At 46.2% G+C, this 23,065-nt stretch overlaps 1 protein-coding gene across 4 annotated transcripts in view; it reads left to right on the top strand.

The window, feature by feature from the left end:
• The window catches only part of CUNH1orf226 (chromosome unknown C1orf226 homolog), a 295,496-nt gene that overhangs the window by 75,590 nt on the left and 196,841 nt on the right, over positions 1-23,065 (top strand). The gene's annotated exons all lie outside the window — the stretch shown is intronic.

The raw sequence follows: 23,065 nt of genomic DNA, 5'->3' as shown, positions 1-23,065 counted from the left end.
CTGTGACCCTGGAAGAGTTTGGTATGTGTGGCAACCTACTGCCATCTGACTCTGGTCCCTGGAGCAGGGAGCGTGAAGGAACTCGGTCGGGAGCCCTGCACCAGAACCGAACTGTGCATTTATTTGGAGGTGGGCTTGGGGTTGCTCGGGTGTGGGGCTTCTTCTTGTGTTGTGGAGTGAGTTGGAGTTAGGGTGGCTGGCTTGGTCCTCTCTGGGTGCAGCCTGACTTGTGTCATTGTTCTTTGGAGTGATCTGTTCACCTAAACAGAAAACAGAGGACAAGTGCTGCAGCTTCCATTTTTCCCTTGGAGCTGATTCTTTATCCTGTTAACAGAAGCCTCCATTCACTGACATCGGTGGCGTTGGAGGCAGGGAGTGTAACCACGTTTGCTGTTGGCTTTCTGCGTGCCTCATTGATGCTTCCGGCCTTTGAGCCTTTTCGTCTTTACCACGTTGATGACTTTACTGAGACTGTTCTAGAGAACAGTCCTTGGGAATAAGGAGATTTGAAGTACTTTCTTTCTTTTTTTTTTTTTTAAAGATTTATTTATTTATTATATGTAAGTACACTGTAGCTGTCTTCAGACACTCCAGAAGAGGGAGTCAGATCTCGTTACGGATGGTTGTGAGCCACCATGTGGTTGCTGGGATTTGAACTCCTGACCTTCGGAAGAGCAGTCGGGTGCTCTTACCCACTGAGCCATCTCACCAGCCCCCTTGAAGTACTTTCATGAGAGTAATTCCGCTGAGTAGTCACAACATTAGAGGATCATGCCATGTCATTTTCTAGACTAACGTGAAGCTCAAAGAAATATTGAGGAGTGCTGGAGGCCCAGGAGTGTAACATGTGACCCGAGTCCATTCTATCACTTCCTCTTGGTCTCAAGGAAAAGCTGCACACTTTATTCCCCTTTTGGCTGCCGGCTGGGGGCTTGGTACTTCTGGGCCGCTTTACTCTCCCCTTTGCCCTCCTGCATGGATAGAAGAAGCAGAGGCCCTGCGCTGTGCTCCCTGCTATGATAGAAAGACTGGGACTGGAGCTACCTACACTCGGGTGTCCACCAAGGTTCTCTGTTACTTACGTTTGACTGATGGAGCAGAGAATGGCTGTTGCCGATATTACCATCATCCTGAAAGCGTTATCTTTACCAATAGTAATAGTTGCTTCCATGCTGGATGCTTTTTTTTAGATGTTTTAATATTGAATAGGTTTTATTATTTATAGCTACTTTAGATGAGGTGAGGATATTGGCATTACATTTCATGGATGAGACCTGGAACCTGAAGCAGTCTAAGTATTTCAGGTCAGGTTACTGTTGACAGGCAGCTTGCGGGGTTCATACTCAGGCTGTGCTGTGGCCCCTGGTGTCCTGAGGAGGGGTCCTTGGAATGCTGATTGTGATTCTTGACCTTAATTGGGTGGAACCAAAGGACTGAGACATGGCACCTTCCCAGAAAGGGGGCTTGTGGTAGAAACACAACTTAGAATGGGCAGAGGCATGGGAAAACATTACCTGGAAGCTGGGGCGGACCAGACAGGGTATGGCACCAGTTGGTCTTGGGATCTGCAGGAATCTGAGCCTGGAATGTGGCAGGCTCCTCTCCGCTCATTACCTGTGAGCTGTGCCAGCTTCTTCCTACAGCCCCCTCTGTGGAAGCTGCTTCCAGCACTTAATGAGCAGCTCATTACATTAGAGGGAGAAATTAATTGGTCAGAAAGTTGTTTGGGCTGGCTGTCCAGTGGCTTGTGTGGACTGGTTGCCATTAGTAGCAAGTGCTCTGATTGTGTGTCTTCTCCCCCCTGCCCCCCCATGCCCCACAATTCACTGCTAGGTCCAGGCTGCTATTTTCTTCTTTCTCTTTGCCTTTCAAAAGCTGTTTGGGCTGTAATTACAGCTGTCAAGAACTAGGGCATGGGATTTCTGTGTAAAGGACTACAGCTGACACTGTCCCTTTATGTTGAATGGTGCCAGGCTAATACTGGATAGGACACTGCAGATTTTGGTTGCTGGGTGCTCTGCTGGGCTTAGAAGCCCCAGACCCCAGGGCTTGGCCAGAGCAGTAGGTAGCCTGAGAGCAGCTGTTGATAAGGACCAGAGAGGCTTACAGGTGAGATGTGAGTGTCTTGCCAAGGCCTGCCTTCTTCCTTCCTTCCTTCCTTCCTTCCTTCCTTCCTTCCTTCCTTCCTTCCTTCCTTCCTTCCTTCTTTCCTTCCTGAGATAGAGTCTCACTATATAGCCTAGTCTAAACTTGAATTTGAGATCTCCTTGCCCTGTGCTATGGTACAGGTGTGGGTCACCATGCCCATCATTGCTAACCTCTGTAGCTTTCATCCTCTGGTCCTCTCTGGAGAGCTGTGTTGTGGTGTGGCAGTAAAGATTCCTGTGTTTCCCAAAGGATGCATGCAGGGAGTGAAGGGCTCTGCTCGACCCCGAACTCGGTGCTCTTAGGACTTGGGGCTCTGGTTGGAGGATGCATTCTTGCTCATCTCCAGCCCCATGCCCCAGTGTGGACTCGGTTAAAATCACACTCCATCGTCAGCTGGCATGCTTTCTCTGCCCTCTCTTCATCTTCATTTGGTCTTCCACCTTCTCCACATATTCTTTTTTGAACTTATGATGTCCGTCTTAGATACTCTTTATTTTTCTCTTTTTAATCTGTTTCTAAGAAGTGGATGGTAACCGTGCTTTTTAAAGGCAGACAGTTCAGTAGTTCCGTGTATCCCTACTGTTGCATCTAGGATCTCCAGTCTTTTTTTCCCCCTTTGTGTAAAACTGAAATTCAATTAAAAACAATCCCCTCTTCCTTGATTCCCTAGGAGGCTGTCTTCCTACCTTCTGTTTCTGTGATGATTTTGACTAAGTTAAAATGTCATGAGAATGGGACGATGCAGTATTTGTCCCCTTGTACTGACATGTCTTCCTGGTCCATCTGTGTTGTATAGTGGCAGGTTACTTTGTATGGACAAACCACATCTTCTTTATGTATTCATCTACTGATGGTCACTTGTTTCTATGTTTTAGCTGTTGTGAATAGTTCTGTGAGAACATGGGTGTGCAAATGTCTCTTTCAGAACTTTTTTTTGATTTTTTTTTTCTTGTTTATATACCCAGAAAAGGGATTTCTGGATCGTAATGGTAAGTTAAATATTTGAGCTGGCATCTCATTAGGGTATCTAGGCTGGTCTTGAACTTGTGGCCATAAATGATCCTCTTGCCTCAGCCTCCTGAGTAGCTGGGACTGAAGGCATGCCACTGTGCCTGGCAGTAGCTGGGTTCTTTGAGGAACCTCCAACAACCTTTTCATAATGGTTTCATTTTGCATCCCACCAACGATGCGCAGCAATACGTACTCTGTACATCATTAATAAAGGGAAAAGAAGCCAAGGAAGTGTGAGTGCAACCGGGAGATTAAACCCAATTTATGGGAGACAGGAAAGGCTTTGTACAGAGAGATAAGCCAGTGATGACAGGTGCCACAGCTGGATGGCTTCTAAGATGCGGCTGTCACAGCTCTGAGAGGTCTGGTCCTGGAGGAAGGAACCACACATCCTGTCACAAACATCTTTGAATCTTCAGTGTCTAATATGAGACCCAACTACCCCATGTCCTTTGTTCCCAGATACCAACACCAGTCCCTGCTGCTTCACTGTAGTCTCCTTGGGAAGGGCATTCAGGATAGTCAAGAGGGCTCTCAACAAGGAGTAATGAGAGTTGGGCTTGAATCTTCCCCTTGACTTAATGTGTGACCTTGGCAAAGCAGCTGACGGCTGTTAATATCAGCTTCCTCATTTATAAAAGACAGCATGCTACTTCTCATCCTGTCTCTCTGGTGCTGTTGTCAGATCTGGGATGGTGCGTGAAAAAATGCTTTATAAACCATAAAGGGCTATTTATATTCATTGCTATCATTTTTTTTATACCTTTCCTCTGGGTTTCAGAGCATTTCATACATGCAGATAAATACCCTGAGACTTCTAGCTGCTTTGAACAGCCAGCTGCTGTATCTAGCTGCTTTTATCAGTTAGTCTCTTTAGCGAACGCATTCCTTCCTTGGGGAAGCCATCTTGCATGGCTCATCTTGTCCTCTCATGCTCCTGCCACAACATCCCTATCACTGGTGACATAAGAATGACTGTATTTCTAGTGTCCACCACGTGACCCCCACCTCCCATTGACCTCTTTGACTAGGGGTTGGGCACATTCTAGTGTACATTGCAAATGGCTTCCAAAATGGTGCAGAATAGAATCAAGATTGCTACATAGTATGCTTTGATTTCTCTAGTGTGGCCGCACAGGACGGGTAGGTAGTCAGTGGATTGGCAATCAGGAACTGGCCATGTCCACCTCCTCCTCCAGCAGCTACCATTTTTGCCAGTTTCCCTGAGAACTTTTCTTAAGGAAAACAAAAGGATGGGAAAACCTGAAAGGCCCTGGGTGTTTTTTTAGGAGGGCTTACATTGGATGCATTCTCGGTAGCTCATCATGGGCTGGTGGCTTTGTGGAGCTGATGACTGGAGTCATGGCAGAGGGTTTCTACTGTGGCCTTTTATCACCTTGGACCTTTCTCCTGAGTAGCTTGCCTTGGTCAACAGTGGACTCTTTTCTTATTATGTTTTCCTCTTTTTGTCGGAGTCTGAAAGTATCACCTCTGCTCTGTTAGCTTGGCCACGTCACTTCCCAGGATGTACGAACCAGGCACAATGCAACTGCTTAAAATAACTTCTCATCCTGTAGTTCTGGGGGATCAGGAGCCTGAAATGGGGAGCCACCAAGGCATTGGTAAGCCTGATTTCTGCTTTTCTGCTGGAAGCCCTAGATAATAGTCTGTTTCTTGCTCTTCTAGCATCCTTATAAGTGGAACCAACCCAAGGTCCACTGAGCACGTATGAATGAAGCATGCATACATAGACACGAGCATCTGTGAAGGTGACCCAGAATGCCATTATAAACGGACAACACGATGAGATATTCTTTCTTTATCATTGTTGTTAATCTAATTTCGAATGGTTTTCGAATTCAAACTTTTCACATCGCGACACCATGTCACATGTCACGAGGTTGGATATGCCCAGAGGTTACCCATGATTTTGGCAAGTGCCTCCTCTCTGTCTTCAGGGCCAGCAGGGCTGCCACTGTGACCTCTGCTTCCCATCACTGCATGGCGTCACATTCTGTAGCCTCACTGATGGAAACCTTTGTGATCGTCTCTCTCTCATCCATTTTCTCCCAAGACTCCCACAATATTTCCCCGTCAAGATTCATCCTCTCATCTAAAGTGCAAAGCCATTCTGTCATGTGATATGGCACCTTTAAAGGCTTGAGGGGGCATTATTGTGCCTATCCCAGTGGGTTAGAGGCACCAGGCTCTAGCAGGGATTGGGAAAGCTCTTCCACTTATGGAAAGTTTCAAGGACAAGATGAGGCAGAACTAAAGTCAGATTGTGTTTCTTCTGCGTGGGATCAGGGGACTTTGGACAAGGTTCTTAACGTGTCAGTCAATGTTTGATCATGAATAAAATTGATATGATACGTTTTCTGTAGATAGATTTTACCAGATAATATGTGAATGCATACACAACACAAACAGATGTGCCTGACACGTGGCCTGTGTACCCAAATGATAGTTGCAGGCTGCAGCTACAGTTCAGTGGTAGACTTTCCTAGTACGCACAAGGATATGGGCCCTAGACCACAAAAACAAAACAACAGAAAAATGCCCTGTCACTTGCATATCTGCAATTCCAGTGTTTAGAAGGCAAAGATGGGGATCACTAAGTTTGGGGTTGGCCTGCTCTACTTAGTGAGTTGCAGATGAACCAGGTCTACCTAGTGATACTGTGTCTCCACGAACAAATAACACACACACACACACACAGACAGCAAAACCGCCTAAAAATAGCAACACCACCCCAACAAAAACCCCAAAAGCTTCCTTTCTAACAACCCTCCATTGAGAGCAGTGATAAGCAGCTGATAACCCTTAGTTTTTATTAAAGATATGAATTCATTTGCTCTGAGACCCGTTGATTTTTTTAACCAGTTTGTAGATTAATGTTTCTCAGAGTAGGATCCCTTGAAATATTGGCTTATCTTCATTTAGTGAGGTATTTGAGAGTTCTCTGTAAGACTTTTCAAAAACTGTGTTTTCGTTTGATCCTATTGTGAACAAAGTAAACTAAGCTCATTGTCCACGCTGGCACAGCTCGTTAGCTTTTAGCCATCACTACTGAGAGTGCCTGCTGTGTCCTCCAGAGTGGGCAGTCTATGCCTCCTCACTGTTTATGCTCTACAGGAGAGCAGGATGTCTCTTCATGTGTATGGAATGAATTCTCTTAAGGCAAATCGGTCTGTGCATCCTTTGCAGAGGTAGGAGCTAAGAATTAAGACTTCTGTAGAGTCTAGACAGAAGGAAGTAACCCGGAGTGGAGCTAGCACCTGCATGGTATGCAGGCTGCATGGAGGACTGGCAACAGCCATGCCCCTGGCATCTCCATTTGAGTTGCTTGCAGAAAGTGTTTGGCTTTGCTGCTTTTAGTATCTTTTCTGACTTGTTGGTACCTGTGCTGGGTACAAAATATGAAGCCAATGATGGGTCATAGGAATGACAGTACCAAGACTCAGCTAGGACTTAGCTATCAACCATTGACAATACAGAGCCACCTTCACACACTGCACCCCAGCACTGACTGTGGTCCTGGTGGTGGACGTTCTGAGTATCACTACTGATTCTGCTTGGGCTGGGCACTGGAGAGCTCAGATAACATATCCACTGTGTATTCACAGAGAGGTGATTTCAGTGTGAAGTCTTCTCTGACTTGTTTGAATTTATTGGTTATATAATATAACTTGTGTTTAAATTATAAATCTATATAAGGCCTGTATGCATAAGCAGTTTATATCTAGATGCATGTTTTACATATTTAAATGATATTATAATTTGCCAATACTTTTTTGGGTAATGACTTTATTGAGATATACCTCATAGACTATATAATTTATACATCATACACTATATAATTTTAGCAGTGGGATTTAGTATATATCCATATATATCGTTATGCAAGCGTCATTATAGAACTTACTTCCTCCCCAAAGGAAACTCTGGATTTTTAAAAGTTTTTGCAGCATCAGGGATCAAACTCAGGACCTCCAGCATGCTAGTCAAGTGCTCTACCACAGGACCACATACTTCTAGCTAACTCTGTGCTTCTACCCTCTCACCTCCCAATGTCCCCGAGGCTCCCAGCCACAAGTAACCTCTACCAGTTCACTTCCAACCTGAATGGATTTGCCTGTCTTAGACATTAGCTATTGACGGTCTAATTAAATATGTGGACCTTCGTGTCTGGCTTCTTTTAGTGTTTGCACAGTTAACCTGTGTTTTTTATGCACCAACACTTCATTTCTTTTTATTATTGGCTAATATTCCATATCATACTTCTGATATATGAGACATGAACTGGTCAAACACTGGATGTTTGCCTTTTTGTTTTTCTTCAAAAGGGAACTTGGTTTTGTTTAAACTTAAGAAAACACTTAATGTGTTCTCAGCAGTGCTTGGGGGGGGGGTTGTCTTCCTTTTAAGCAAAGGACACAAATCAGAATTCCCAGGTGGGCTTAGGCAAGCGTTCTCATCAACATAAAGATTAGTGCACGGAGAGCTTGTCTCGATTTTTTTCCCTCTCACTCTCTGTGGGGAGAAAGTATTGACTTCTGAGCCAACATTATTTTAGGTTCTGGAAACACAGAGTCTGAAAGAGTCTGAAAGACAAAGTCCCTGCTCAGTGGAAGCTAACATTCTGATAGTGAGAAAGAATAGGAGAGACTAGAAATACAGAGTCACGAATAAATTCTCTGCAGACCCCTAAATTAGGACATGAGACCAGGGAGAGCCGGAGGTGGCCCGAGCACTGTTTTTCTACAGCTTGCTGGGGAAGACTTCTTGGTTGTGTTGAAGTGAGTCTTTAAATACGTGAGTATGCAGAGGGAGTGAGCCATATGGCTCTCTGCAGGAAGAGTGTTTCACACAGAGGGAACAGTAAGTACAGGGCCTGAAAGAAGCTGAGATGGGCTTTCTAGGTTCAGAAAGCAGCCCGAAGGAAAGCCTGAATGGTGGTGTATTAACCTGAGGAGGGATGGCAGGGTATTTGTAGGAATTTTCCCTGCAGGCCGCATCTCAAGAGACTCCAGGTCACTAAGAGGCTTCTGAGTACCGAGACTACACATGAGTAACGCACACATCTATCCTTAAATTCGAACCAGAGTGAAAAGTTACTCAATTCGGTTCTGTCCCAAAGAAGAGGGATTCAGGAATGATCTCTGCCTCCCTTTTGAGACTGGGTCTCACTACATAGCCCTGGCTGTCCTGGAACTTACTATGTAGACCTAGCTCCCAGAGATCTGCCTGCCGCTGCCTCCGGAAGGCTGGGATTAATGATGTGAGCCACTACACTCACTCTGTTCAAAATGATTAAAAAAAAATGGGCTGAGATACTTCATTAGCTTGCAGAGTTGTTGTTAAAGCAAAGCACACAGTTGCTTTTAAACAAGAGTCCTGGCTCTCTTACAGCAGTGCATACCTAAGAGTCAGCAGTGATGTCTTTGAGTTTCCACAGGAACGTCAGAACGCATCCTGCAACGGTCCAGTTTCTTATAATGATCCTCTTGCTTTAGGCGGCTATTTGATGATGTTGCCGTTCACCACCAAGCCTGGCTATGGGGTATCCTTTAAACAAGGTTTGTTCTCTTGTAAGAAAAGGAAATGCTGAATGTCTGTTGCAGTCTTTGGGGACTCTTTGTTCATCTTTCTGCCATTGGCCACAGGTAACATTGGGCATCCTCACTTTAATGACTTCTTTGGCTTTAAAGACATATTCATATGTAAATGGATTTTCATCTTAACCACTTGCAATGTGGGTTTAAACTCAGTGGGTTTAAATAAACCACAACATTTTGTCTCCCTCACCACTGTCAATATCTGAAGCCTTTTATGATCTCTGTCATAAACTGTGCCTATTCATCAGTAACTTCATCCCAGCCCTGGAACGCTGGCCTGTCTCCTGTCTCTTGAATTTATCTATTCTACAGACCTCACACCAGTGAAATCTTATAGCATATTTGTCACCTCTTCCTATTTATTCCACTAGCCAGGGGCATCTGTGTCATGGTATGCATTATCAGTCCACACCTGTGCCGAGCTGAAAAGTGAGCCAGGCTCTGACGGCCCAGGCGGGTCTCCTGTGACTTTCTGTACTTAGCATATGACACAGGTTTTGATATATGACCAGAGTGCTCCTGGGATCATACACACCATATAGGATAAAGATGCAGTAGTACGTAATGAGACAGCTTTGATACCACAGTAAGGACAGCTTCCAAGAGGCACACTTCTTTGACTTGTATGGAGAGGTCTCTCTTTGTGGCCTCTGTTGTCTTCACAGTTGCTTAGGTGGGTTTTCATATCTACTGTGATTTGATCCTAGTTTCCAATAACCCAGTAAGGAATGGGTATTACTGAGCGTTTTACAGAGCAGGGTTATATTCGTGACCTCACTGCTCTATGTTCCTGTCCTTATGCAGCCTCAACAGACCAGGGTCTAGATTGCACTCTGACACGTTGCTGTGTCTGGCCACCGGCAGACAGCACTTCAAAAGTATCAATCCATTCAAAAGTGGATGTGAGTGTGAGATCATCCCACTTTATAGATGAGTAAGCTAAGACATAGAAAGGTTAAACAGCTTGCTCTAGCCTAGAGCTGGTGAGTGGGGAATCTAGGTTTCTCTGCAAAGTCTGAGCTTGGCGCTGCTGTGATTGGGAACCGAGACTTGGAGTCTGGCTCAGAGATCCTACAAGAGCAGGCCGATTGTCCTCATTTTCCAAGTGTCTAGCCAGACAGTATCATCTGTGTTTCTGATTGTGTCTGTCTTCTATCTGGGAACACTGCCAGGCAGTGCATAGCACTAGATGTAAGGAAGGCCCATTATTTGATTTTATAAACTTCGTTTTAGAGCTTGAGATTCATATATTCTGTGTGGCACTCCCATCCCACTTTGTGTTCCAAAGCCACCTTGAATTTGGTGTGTCAAAAACCTGGATTTGTCATTTCTGCAGATGTTTCTCCTCTTTGCTTTTTGCTTTCCCTTGGATTTTTACGGATGCCAGTTTACGCCAGTAAAAGTCACGTTACCCAGCCACTGTACGCATCAAACCTCAGGGTCACTTTAGACTCCTTTCTCTAGATTTTGCCCGAGCTACCCATGCCAAATTGCCTTCTAAACAAATATTTCTCAAATATCCGGATCCCTGGTGACGTCTCCAAGTAGAGGGAGCCCTGTCATTTATTGCATAGCAGACTGTAGTGGTCGGGGTGTAGCTCAGTGGTAGAGTGGTAGTGTATGCTTTGTGGAGGCCTCTGTGTCCCTGTGCTTGAGGCTAGCTTCCCTTCATCCTTTCCTCTGGAGACAGCTTGTCTCTCTAAAGGCAGCCCTGTTGGTTTTGTCCTGTGTACAGCTCTTTATGATGCTTTGCCATCTCTAGATTGGACCCTGAGCTCCCAGCAAGGTGTATAGGCTTTTGCAAGTAATACAAGCATGACCCAGCATAGGTCGGGAGCATCTTCCTATCAGCTCTCCACCCTTCCTTCTACCTGGCAGGCACCCCCTTTCTCTGGATGGCTGAAGCTCATCTCTTTAAGACCCAGTTCAGCTTCTGCTGCTTCTCCATGAGCCCAGTTTCGGTGTCCCCCCTTTTTTCCCTACAAGTTTCTTTTGACACCTACAAAATAGCTTTTCTGTCTTTTGTGTTACCACCACACTCTGTAGAGAACTGTGGCTCTCCCCAGCTATCTTGTAAATAGTTTCTGTTTGTAAGAATTCACTGAGAGACCTCATAGAGGGCTATAGCTGGACAGAGTGTACAGGAGTTGGCAGCACAAACTCTTTGTTCAGGGTCCTGACTAGGAGATCGGTCCCTGTCTGGTGGTTTTCCCTGCTTGCCTCTGTTGTCCCATCAGGGCTAGATTGAAAGCCTGCATAGCAGAGACCTGCTGACCCAGGGTGCACTGTGTAGCTCCCAGCCCCTGGGTATTCAGTCAGCATCAACAAGACTGAGTAGCTGCTGCCCCTCACACTCTCTGGGCTGCATGAGATCTGCTTCCCTGGAGAGGCCTTTTAACCACTGGATGGTTGGCTGTGGGAGTGACAAATGGCTTCTCTACATCCCTCTCAACCCTGTTGTCTCCAGTGGCAGTCGCCCTGTTAATGTGTTGTTAGTGTTCTGTTAGCAGTGTGCCCTGCCTCCTTACCCACTAAACAGACCTCCTGATGAGAAGATCTGGCACCTGCTTTGTTAGGCTTCCCCCAGGGCTGATTCAGGAGGTGAGCCCACACCTGCCTTTGGCCTCCTGAAAACAGTCATTGAGGGAACTTGGCCTCCTGTCTTCCCCCCCCCCCCCAGCCCCCTTAACTGCCTTGCTGAGCCCCAGGGCCTGGATCGCAGGGAGGGCTGGCAGTGGGCCAGGGAGTCAATAGTTTGGGTCCTGGCTTATTCAAGATGCACATCCTGAGTAGGATACTGCAGGTGGCTGAGAGCTGAGGAAGGTCCAGCATGCCTCGTTTTCTATTCCTTGACAAAAGCAGGCTGGGCCTCCTAGCGCAACCCTACCACCCCAGGCCACTGTTCATCCTTGCCTGCCTTCCATTGCACACCTCCCCCAATGTGTCAGCCTCTCCCAGAAAGAGGGACTCCTCAGTAGCTCAGATACAGACTACTGACATGTGTCCTTGTCACTTGTCACTTTGTCCTCTCAGCCTTGTTCTGTCCCTTGTAGAGCCAAGTGGATCTTTGTTTATTCTGGCCCAAGAGGAGCTGGGTGTGAAGGCAGTCAACTAATGCAGGGTATATATGAGTTGTGAATATTTTTAAGTGTGGTCTTTACATAGCCCCAGAATTTTAGAGATAGGAGCCGGAAAGCCATTTCACAGAACAATCAGGAAACAGCAGGAGTAGGGGGTGGGTTTCTCTTAATGTATCTGTCTATTTATGTATGTTTATATGTGTGTATTATGTATATATGTAGTATATATGTATGTGTATATCAATCATCTATCAATCTATTATCTATATGCCTGCCTGTCTATGTGTCTACCCATCTATCATCTACCATTCATTTATCTGTCTGTCTGTCTATGTGGCTATCTCAGAGTCTCATTTTTGTAGAGTAGGCTAGCCCAGCACTTTCAGAGTCTTCTTGCCCCATCTTCTTGTATAGTGGAATTACAGGCACAAGCCATGTCTGACCCCTGGCATGGCCTCCTTTCTTTCAGGTGACACGCTGAGCAGAGTTCAAGAGTCTGCTTAAAACCCCCAGTACTGCACATACCTTTGACACCAGGTGTTAGAAGTGAGGTGCTACTTGGTGCCTTTTCCCTGCAGTTAACTCACTGAGCTTAGGGAGTTGCTTCAGAAGAGATGGTTCAGCCACTTGCTCAACATTGCTCTGTTGCTAACTGCCCAGGATCTGGGATCTCGAAGTTGGCTTCCTAATGCAGATAGAAAGAGCTGCTGCGTCACCCCATTGGGAGCCTCTGCTACTCGGGCAGTGCACATTTCTTGCCAAGTGTGGCTGTGACCTCTCTTTAGGCCTGGCCCTGCGTAGAGTCAACACTAGCCTACATTGGGTCTATGTGGCTAAAATTAGTTCTAGCCCTCTAAACCTCTCTGGGCTGCTGGTTGAGCTGGCCTGCTTAGGTATGAACTTCCACAGTAACCTGTGTTAGTGTGGCCACAGGCATGCTTTGTGACACCAGCTGGTACAACTGTGGAAACTGCTGATGAACAGTTAGGTTAGGAGCCCATGTGCTGGGGCTTGGGGGCTGGTAGGGGCCTGAACCCTGAGCATACATTCTTTCTACTCTCTCCCTTTTTTCCTCCATTGAAAAACTGAGGGGCTGGGGATATGGCTAAGTAAGTGGGTGATTGCTGTGCAAGCATGAGGACCCAGGTTCGGATCTCTAGCATCCATATGGTTGACCTGAATCTGCCTCCCCAGTGCTGGGGGTGGGGGTGATGATGGACAGGCGGGTCTCTCAAACTTTCTTGCCAGCCAATCTAGTGGAGTATACGAGATTCAGATTCAGTGACATGACCCTGTCTCTAAAACATGGCAGAAGGCAGGCGGCATAGCTCACTTGGTAGAGGGCTTGCCTCTCGGGCATGGGGCTCCAATTTTGATTCCTACCTCCTACTGTATAAGCTACAACGCATTATGTCACATACCTGTAATCCTAGCAATTGGGAAGTAGAAGCGGGAGGATCGGGTGTTCTAAGATATCCTTGGCTACATAGTGAGTTCGCGGCTAGCCTGGGCTACAGAAGGCCCTGTCTAAAACAAGACAAAACAAACAAACAAACAAGAAAAACAAAACCCCCAAAGGTGGAGGATGAAAGAGTAGATGACCATGACTCTCCTCCAAATGTATGCACACCTGTGAGCATGGACCCTCAAATGGACATACAGGGATGTGTACACATACATGTTTCTCCCTCAACAAAAGCTAGGCATGGAGCTTTGTGCTTGTTACCCCAGCACTGGGGAGGTGAAGGCAGGAAGATCATGAGTTTAAGACAAGTCTGTGCTACACCATAAAAGTCTGTCCCTAAAAGAAAGAAAAGGGGAAAGAAGATGAGGTTCCGGGAAAGCCAATACATAGAAGGGGCTCTGAGCCTCCAAACCCTGTCTCTTTTCTATGGTGGGATAATGTGCCACATGCACTGAGTGGGAGCCTTTAGGGCAGTGGTTCTCAACCTGGGCTCTCGACCTACTTGGGGTGGTGGTGGTAGCAGCAAATGACTCTTTCACAGGGGTCTCTAAGACCACTGGAAAACAGATATTTACATTATGATTCATAAAGTAGCAAAATTACAGTTATGAAGTAGCAATGGAAATAATGTTATGGTTGGGGGTCACCACAACACGAGGAACTGTATTAAAGGGTCTCAGCATCAGGAAGGTTGAGATCCACTGGTTTTGGACGGAGGCAGGGAGGGATTAAAGAGAATTTTGGCCTAGTTCAGGCCTTCTCTGGAAAGGGTTAGCCCTGGCTAGTATGAAGATTTTAGCAAAGATGTTTTTGCCTGCTTTGGAAACTTGGCGGGGGCATCGGTCTTAGAAGTGGAGATAAAAGACTGACTAGCTGCACATTCTGAGTGTTGGCTTTCTCACTGCCTTGAGAGAAGCCATGAGCGCCCCCATGTCTGGGTTTTAGGACAGCATCAGCCTTCCCTTGCCAAGTGACCTCTGGTCTGGAGCCCTGGCTTGACTCTTCCCCTCAGCCACCTGCCCAGCGCTGCTGGATCTCAGCCTCCCTCGGGTTTCTCATTTACGGCAATCCTTTCTTCCAACTTGATTAGATGCCTTTGTTGGCTTACACATCTGGTCTCCATTTAGCAGGGATGACACTTAATTTAAGTAAGAGTTTGGCTGCTTCTAAACTAAACAACCGGATCCTGCAGAGAGGCTGATGGGGAGTCGGTAGCTGGATTGTTTATTGAAAGAGATCGTACTGATTTATGATTTTCACTTAAGAAATCTATCCCAGATTCTCTGCCCTTAATTGAATGGCTGGGCACCCCAATAGCTCCTTAAAGATTCTACTTCCCACTTCCAGGAAGAGGAACTCTTCACAGTGTACCCAAGGGCCTGTGTGTCTGGGAATGTATCTACATGTCTCCAGAGAGCAGTCATACGGTGGAAAGCTGGGAGCTCATCTTATGCACATAGAACCCCACCTTTGGTCACTCACTAAAGCCTTAGGCCTACCATGCCTCATCTCAAAACTCTTCAGGGGCTCCCTGTTTCTTATGAGTAAACTGTGGAGTCCTCAGGGTTTCTGCACTAAGGACTCTCCCTGGACCACTGCTGTTGTGCCTGTCCAGGGTCACTTTGCACTATATCCAGTCTCCCTCTCCCTCTCCCTCTCCCTCTCCCTCTCCCTCTCCCTCTCCCTCTCCCTCTCCCTCTCCCTCTCCCTCTCCCTCTCCCTCTCCCTCTCCCTCTCCCTCTCCCTCTCCCTCTCCCTCTCCCTCTCCCTCTCCCTCTCCCTCTCCCTCTCCCTCTCCCTCTCCCTCTCCCTCTCCCTCTCCTTTGCCCACTGGTCTGTTTTCTTCAAAGACCATCTCACACTGAAAAACCTTTGCTCTCAAGTCTCCAGATTTCTCTGCTATAGCTACCTGAAAGATTGCTACCCTCTTCATACGTCTCTGCGTGTCTGTCAGTCTGCTTTGATTATGATTTTAATTTTAAAGATAAGGTTTTAGCCTAGGCTGGCCCTGAACTTGCTCTGTAGGTCCAGGATGACCTTGAACTTCTGATTCTTTTGCTCAGATCACTGGCATTACAGGTACATGTCGCCGTGCCTAGTTCATATGGTACTGGAGATTGAGCCCATGGCTTCATGCATCATAGACAAGCATTCTAGCCACAGAGCTACATTCCCAGCCCTGATCTTTGTTTATTTTTGTGTGGAGCTGTCTAACAGTGGTGATCCTGTATTCCTGTGTGTCCCTTGGGACACAGGGCTCGGGAAGTGGTAATTAAGATTCCCCTGAGTGGTTTATTCTCAGCACTCCAAGGGTGCTTGCCTTTTAAGTCAGTGTTTCTCAGCCTGTGGGTCATGACCCTTTTGAGGGGTCAAATGACCCTTTCACAGGGATTGCATATCTGATATCCTGCATATCACCACAGCATGAGGAACTGTATTACAGGGGCTCAGTGTTCTGAAGGTTAAGAAGCACTGGTTTAAGTCTTTAAGGAAATTCCAGCGGGAGAGACAGGCTCTGACCAGTGCTGCTTGATAAGGTAACTAGAGCCAAGAGCGAATACCTTGCTGAAGGCCATAGTGTGTGTGTGTGTGTGTGTGTGTGTGTTAGAGTGGCAGAGCTGGCACCTCCTCCAGGGCTCCATGGTCTTTGACCCCATCTCTCAATCTCTGTAATGTCCTTCATCATAGGTATTTGCTCTGCACATGCTCATAAAGAAGAGCATGTCTCGTACTGATGACAGACATGAAGATGAACAGGAGTAGAAGCAAGAAGCAGGGAGTGGAGAAGAATGAGCTTGGTCGGGTAGGAGTAGATGATGGGAGACCCAAGAAACCCTGGAATGGAAGAGGCCAGGCTGCTAAGAGGGCAGAGCGAAACCTGCGGGGATGCTGGGGTTTAGCCAAGCCTTTGGAGTGAGGTAGGGTGTGTCTGAGGTATTGGGAGAGTCAGCCTACTGGTACTGGTGGGGACATAGGAAGTGACTGTTACTGTACACTTAGTAGGCTCCTGGAACACTTAGTAGGGCACTCCCGATACTCCAAATGTGATGGTTTTTATCAAAAGGGCTGGAGTGGAGAGACATGGAGATCAAACCTCAGCAAGTGTCTTTCTGGTGAGGAGGAAGTTCGTGAGATTGTGTCTTGCTGGGGATCCATCCACGGGGCAGTAGTGCTGGCTGTTATAAATTTTCTTGGTCTGAGCAGCCTCTGCACTTCATCTCTTTAGCTTATAGGTCCCTGGAATGTTGGTCTGCTCACTATCAGCACCGTTTTGTCTTTCCAGAATGTCATGTAATTGGAACTGCAGGGAGGGAGGGGAGAGATTTTTCAGAGCCGCTTCTTTTATTTAGCAATGTGTAGTTAAGACTCATCTCTGCCTTTTGTGATGAGAGCCCATTGTTTTGGTTACCAGGTAATATTCTAGATGTATGGCAGTTTGTGCTGTCACCTACGCAAAGGCCTTTGGTTGCTTCCCGAATTTGTTGATCATGAAAGCAGCTGACATAAACTCATGGACAGTGTTTTATGTGGGTACAAGTTTCCAATTCAATTTGATGAACTATCCTTTTAACATCTTCTTTCCTGTAATTCTACCAGGACATTATCAGCATATCCTGAAAACTGGCAATTCTACTATTGACCAGCCTATACACTGATCTATTGACCTGCCTATACACTGATCTATTGACCTGCCTATACACCGATCTGTTGACCTGCCTATACACTGATCTATTGACCTGCCTATACACCAATCTATTAACCTGCCTATACACTGATCTGTTGACTTGCCTATACACTGATCTATTGAGCTGCCTATACACTGATCTATTGACCTGCCGATATACTGATCTATTGATGCTTTTTTCACCATCTATAAGTGGCAAATGCTGTCATGTCAGGGAACTTTCAATGTTTTTTTAAAAAAGTTTATTTAATGGTTTATTTGTGTGTGGGTATATGTGGGCACAGGTGTGCCACACTGTGTGCATGGAGATCAGTCATAAGACTAGAAGATCAGTAGGAGACAGTTTTTGAGTCCACTCTGTGTCTCCCTGGGATCAAACTCAGGCCATCAGTTTTAGCAGCCAGACCTGTACCAACAGAGTCATTTTGCTGCTCTAGAGAATTTTCTTTTTTAAATCCAGGAATTGATATGGGGGAGAAGGGAAATTCTGTGATCTGGAGCTGATGACCCTTCTGTTGTTGAACAGTTGAGTCCTGAAAGCCGCTTTTCCTCTGCATTGGTGAGGTTGTAAGGCCAGTAGGCCTGGGGTGGTTGTGTCAGAATGACTTACCTTGTGTGGCTCTGGAGAGGAACTGGCCCCCATATGACCCTTTCAGGTCTCTGGGACAGGCTGTGGTGACAGATCCTGCAGGTAGGTTGGAAGGGAGCCTGCCATTTGAGCGGTTGGCATGAAAGCCCTGACCATGCGCTGAGTCACCACAGTTCATCTTTGCTGCCGGTTGCTTTCTCCCATTCCCATTCCCGGTAGGTCGCTGCCCCGGCATGCCAGATGTTGCCATCCTGAGTTTACCTCCTCTTTTATTTACTGATTTTGGCATGTTCCTGGACCTTTTGATTTATTCGCTTTTTCAATTGTATGAAGATGGAAAAGTTTTCTGCTTGATAACAATGAATAAGCTAGTTTTTAAGAACAATTTCAGCCACATTACATGGAAAGTACACAGGAATTCCCTGTGTGGCTCCCACGTCCCTTCTCCCCTGCTACTGCCAGGCTGTGCTTAGGCGATACTGTGATTACAATCAGTGACCCTACCGTGACCCACTGTTATCACCCAAAGTCCATATGTCACGTCAGGTTCACACTTGCAGCAGCCTTCCTCGTGGCATTGGACAAATAGATGACGGTGAATGTTCAGGGTCGGGGGTTCTGAGCAGAGGACTTTCACTGCCCTAAAGCCCCTCTGTGTTCTGCCTGATTTTCCTTCATTCCCCCTCTCCTACTCCCACCCCCTACCTCCAGCAACTACAGATCTTTTCACTTCGTCCACAATCTCTGTCTTTCCTAGAAAGTCACGAGGCTGGAATTGTACAGAAAACAGTCTTGCAGCCTGGCTTCTTTCACACCCAGGCGTGTTTAAGGGCCCTCCATCTTTCTTCCTGGCTGTCTAACTCAGCTCTCGAGCTGTGATTACTACTTCGTTGTTTGATGTACCATAGTTTATTTATTCATTCATCGGCTGGAGCACCTGCTGGCTGCTTCCAAGGTTTGGCAATTATGAATAAAGCTACTGCAAACATCTGTATGAAGGTTATTGTGTGGGCATAAATTTTAATTTCATTTGGATAAGTAATGGAGCTTGTGGTCTTAGGGGTGGAACGTGTTTGGTTTTATGCTGTTTTTAAACTATTTCTACATTTTAGAGATGATGAAACCAAGGCACAAGGAAAGTGAGCAACTTGACCTGAGTGGTGGTGTGTTAGTCTTTGTTGTTGTTGTTGCCTATAACAGAGACTTATACACTGAATAAATGATAAAGGAAAGAAGCTTTGGAGCTCAAAGTTGAAATGGCCACATATGGCTTTCTGTGGCAGAGTCCTGAGGTGGTGCAGGACATCATATGGGGTAAAAGATGTGTGTGTGTGTGTGTGTGTGTGTGTGTGTGTGTGTGTGCGTGTGCACGTTCAGCCATGGGGACTCCACCCTGATGACCTCATCCAATCCCAGTGACCTCCTACAAACCCTATCTTAGCCCCACCTCCCATTACCATAGTCAGATGAAGTTTCATCTCTTTGTTTTGTTTTGTTTGGTTTTTCGAGACAGGGTTTCTCTGTATAGCCCTGGCTGTCCTGGAACTCACTTTGTAGACCAGGCTGGCCTCGAACTCAGAAATCCACCTGCCTCTGCCTCCCGAGTGCTGGGATTAAAGGCATGTGCCACCACGCCCAGTGAAGTTTCATCTCTTAATTCTGAACAGTGGGAATTAAATTTTATCATATGGACCTTTGAGAGGAACCCAAATTCTGTCTAAGCCATGGAACACAGCTATTGGGAATCAAGCTAGTCTTGGAACACAGGCTGTGTGGCTCCCACAATCTGTGTCTTAATCGTCATGCTGGGTTTGAAACATGATAAATTCAGTAGCCATTGCTACTATTTATTCCTTAGAACTACTGAAAATGCAGGAAGGAGAAAAATTACAAGCTTCTCCCTTCAGATATTCCCAGAATGGAGGGGGGGTGGGGGGAAGCCCTGGAAACTAGTAGCTATCAAGTAGGGCAGAGGGTGTAAGGTGCTAGATAGTATGTTACATAGTGCCTCCAGGGGAGGTCAAGGCAGGTTTCAGAGTCTATGATCCTCCAGCTAAGAAGGACAGATGACAAAGGAGCATCTAGACAGATGGTACCTACTGGGCCTACAGAAGAGAGCACAGGGAGACTGGAGCAAGGATGCACTTGACATTTGACTTTCTAGACAAGAAGGCCACAAATCTTGCCTGTTGAAGGCTGAGTTTATCCTGTGGATGGTAGCAAGCTACCGAGATACTTTTTCTGTCAGAGAAGAAACGGTGGAGAGAGTTGCATACACTCGGACTGTTGAGGACAGATGAGGAAGGCAAGGCTGTCAGGGCTCAAACTAGAGCCCCAGAGTAGGGATGGAGAAGACAATGTGAGAGGTGAGGACCAAGCCAGGATGGTCCTCAGAGACTGGATTTCTGACTTATGATGTGTTTTGGAAAGCAGTTGTGGCCCCAACAACTGCACAGTCAACTTCTAAGACAGTCACATGTAGAAGTAGCCAGAGCCCCTGGGGTATCAGGTTCTTAGTTATGTGATGTAAAACTCCATTTTAGCAGACAGGAGTGAGGGCTGCTCCCTGCAGGCAGTGTAGACCTAAAGAGCCAAGTTGTAAGAAGGACATGTGGGAGGAACTGCAGGGGCCTCCAGGAGCTGTTCTCTGCAGACTTCCAGCAAGGAAGTGAGGACTTTAGTTACTATACTACTTTTATGTTGCTGTGACAAAATACCAGAATCAACTTATGGGAGAAAGGATGTATTTTGACTGATGGTTGGGAGAACCTAGGTCCTTTATAGCCTAGAAAGCCATAAAGCATGGCGGAGCTTGTGGTAGGTGGAGCATCTTGGCAGATTAGGAAGCAGAGAGATGAAGTCCCCCACTTCTGTCTCCTTAAGGTCCCATAGCCTCTCCAAATTGCCCTAGCCTTGGGGAGCAAGTATTGAAAATATGAGTCAGTAAGGAATTCTCAGTTCCCTGGTCTTGTAGCCACAGGGAACTGAGTTCTGCCAACAACCACATGAACTTAGAAGAAGATGTCAGGCTCTTCAATGGAACACAACTTCGTAGACACAGCAATAGAAGCCTCATTAGATCCTCTGTAAAGGACCTGAAAAAGCAGTGTTGGGAGGAGTCTTAGTTAGTGTTTTACTGCTGTGAACAGACACCATGACCAAGGCATGTCTTACAAAGGACAACATTTAATTGGGGCTGGCTTACAGGTTCAGAGGTTCAGTCCATTATCATCAAGGTCAGAGTATGGCAGCATCCAGGCAGGCATTGTGCAGGCAGAGCTGGGAGTTCTACATCTTCATCTGAAGGCTGCTAGTGGAAGACTGACTTCAAGGCATCTAGGATGAGGGTCTTAAACCCACACCTATAGTGACACACCTACTCCAACAAGGCCACATCTCCTAATAGTGCCACTCCCTGGGTAAAGCATATACAAACCATCAGAGGAGGGTTGACCCAGGGAAACTGACAGATAATAAAGGTGTTTTGTTTTAATTTCTGAAGTTTGTGTTCATTTATTACTGAACAATGGGGAACTAAAGGGGTCTCTATTCTGTAGCCCCCTCTCCCCCAAGCAGCTTCTATTCCTGTGCATTCTTCTGTTAACTGCTTTCTTTCTTCAGTTAACCAGGGCTAAGCTTTCATATGTGGGATACAGTGCAACACCCATGAAATATATTTCAAAGTCAAATTGCAAATCTTGTGGAAGGCATAGGATTATAGGTAGTCAATAAAAGGATTGCTGGAGACTGCTCAAACCTGCCCCAGATAAATGAGAGCAGGGCAGGGTGAGCCCCACACATAATTGGAGAAAAACATTCAACATACTGACAAGAAGGCTGCTTCAAAAGAGGAGGATTTGAATATCTTTACATATTAAGACACACCTTTGAGAAAGCCCTTACATAATTTTTGTGAGGATTATCCCCTGTGTAGGAGTGTTGTCACAGGCAGAGGTGAAATAAAGGATGCCATGTTATCCTGTTGTGTCAGGAAACACTACAATAAATCAATAGTTAATTAACTCAGCCCAGTCTACAAATTTAGGCACAATTCAATCTAATCTACATGTCCCATATCTTAAATAATGATTTCCATTTAAAATAGCTCATTTGCATAATTCTCTCATTTGAAGAGATTAATCTGCTCTGTCAGCCCTTTTAGATTTTACATTCTTTACTGTGGGGTGGTCCCTGTGTTTAGGGGCATTTCTGGTGCCTGCTGCTTCAGGGTAAAGGTTATCAGGGACCTCTGACTAGGTAGGCAGTGTTGGCCTGAACTCTTACTAGTGTGGCTACTTCTTCATTGCCTGGAACCAGAGAATGGACTTAGAGGGGGAACCCAGAATGCCTGTTTCCTCAATGGCCTCTGTGAGTGACAATACCTACCACATATGCTCCTCATGGCCGGCAGTAAGGATGGTGACCGTCCCACAGTGGGCTGAGATAAACTACCAGTGCACAGCTGTGTAGGTTCTTTTCTGGCTCTGAATGGCGAAGACCAGCTCTCCTGAAAGAGTCTGGCAAGTTCATGGATAGAAATGAAAGCTCTCCTATTTTGCTTTTGTGTTGAGCTTGCATTTTGCTGGTATTCCTCAGACACTGTTGTTTTTAGTTCTCAAAGCAATGGAGTGAGGTGGTTAGGGGGTTGTCTACTTTCTTTATTTACCAGAAGAGAAAGCTAAGGTCTAGGGATATAAGAGTCAAGGTCCCATTGTTCCTTACCCTGGCTGGGGGTACAGATAGAGATAGAGAGATAGAGGGTTAGGTAGGTAGGTAGGTAGATAGACAGACACACAGAGAATAGTAATTGCCATTATTATGACAGTTACCATTTATAGTAACTACCCCCTGGCAGGCACTGTGCAGGCAGGGGGCTGTCATATGCACCTTTATGGTTGGTTAGTCACAATACTGTCAAGTTTGTGTTTTTACCTTATTATAGGTGAAAAAGTAGACTTAGGCGTGTAGCTTGATGCTTGGTGAGAGGGGAAGCCGAGATTTAAGCCCCGCTTTACCTGATTCCAACATCTCACTCCTTCTCCCACATCCCATGGTCTTCCAACAGTCATTTATTTCTGCCCCCTCAATACCATGTCCAGCACCATGGAGAAGATTCCCAGGGGATGCTTGTGCAGAGCTGACAGTCCCACTTTCCAGTAGCTCCCGAGACTGAAGGACTGAGAGTGTTGGATTGAATTAAGAAGTCTCGTTTGTTGTGCCGCAGTGTGGACCAGGTTCTAGCTATTGCATAACCGTGATAGTAATTGTTCAGGTTGGTGTAACATACATGCCTAAAATCCCAGGACTCTGGAGTCTACAGAAAGAGGATTTAGATTCAAAACTGCCTGGGCTACAAAGGAAAGCCTGGTTTTGATACAAAACAAACTATCCTCTGCTAACAGAGACTTTGTTTGGGGCTGGAGAGATGGTTCAGTGGTTAAGATCACCGACTGCTCTTCCAGAGGTCCT

Source organism: Mus caroli, unplaced genomic scaffold (assembly GCF_978045245.1).
Source record: "Mus caroli unplaced genomic scaffold, Mus_caroli_1 scaffold_1, whole genome shotgun sequence".
Taxonomy (NCBI): domain Eukaryota; kingdom Metazoa; phylum Chordata; class Mammalia; order Rodentia; family Muridae; genus Mus; species Mus caroli.
Note: the sequence above shows the minus strand (reverse complement) of the source record. Positions and strands in the feature narration are given on the sequence as shown.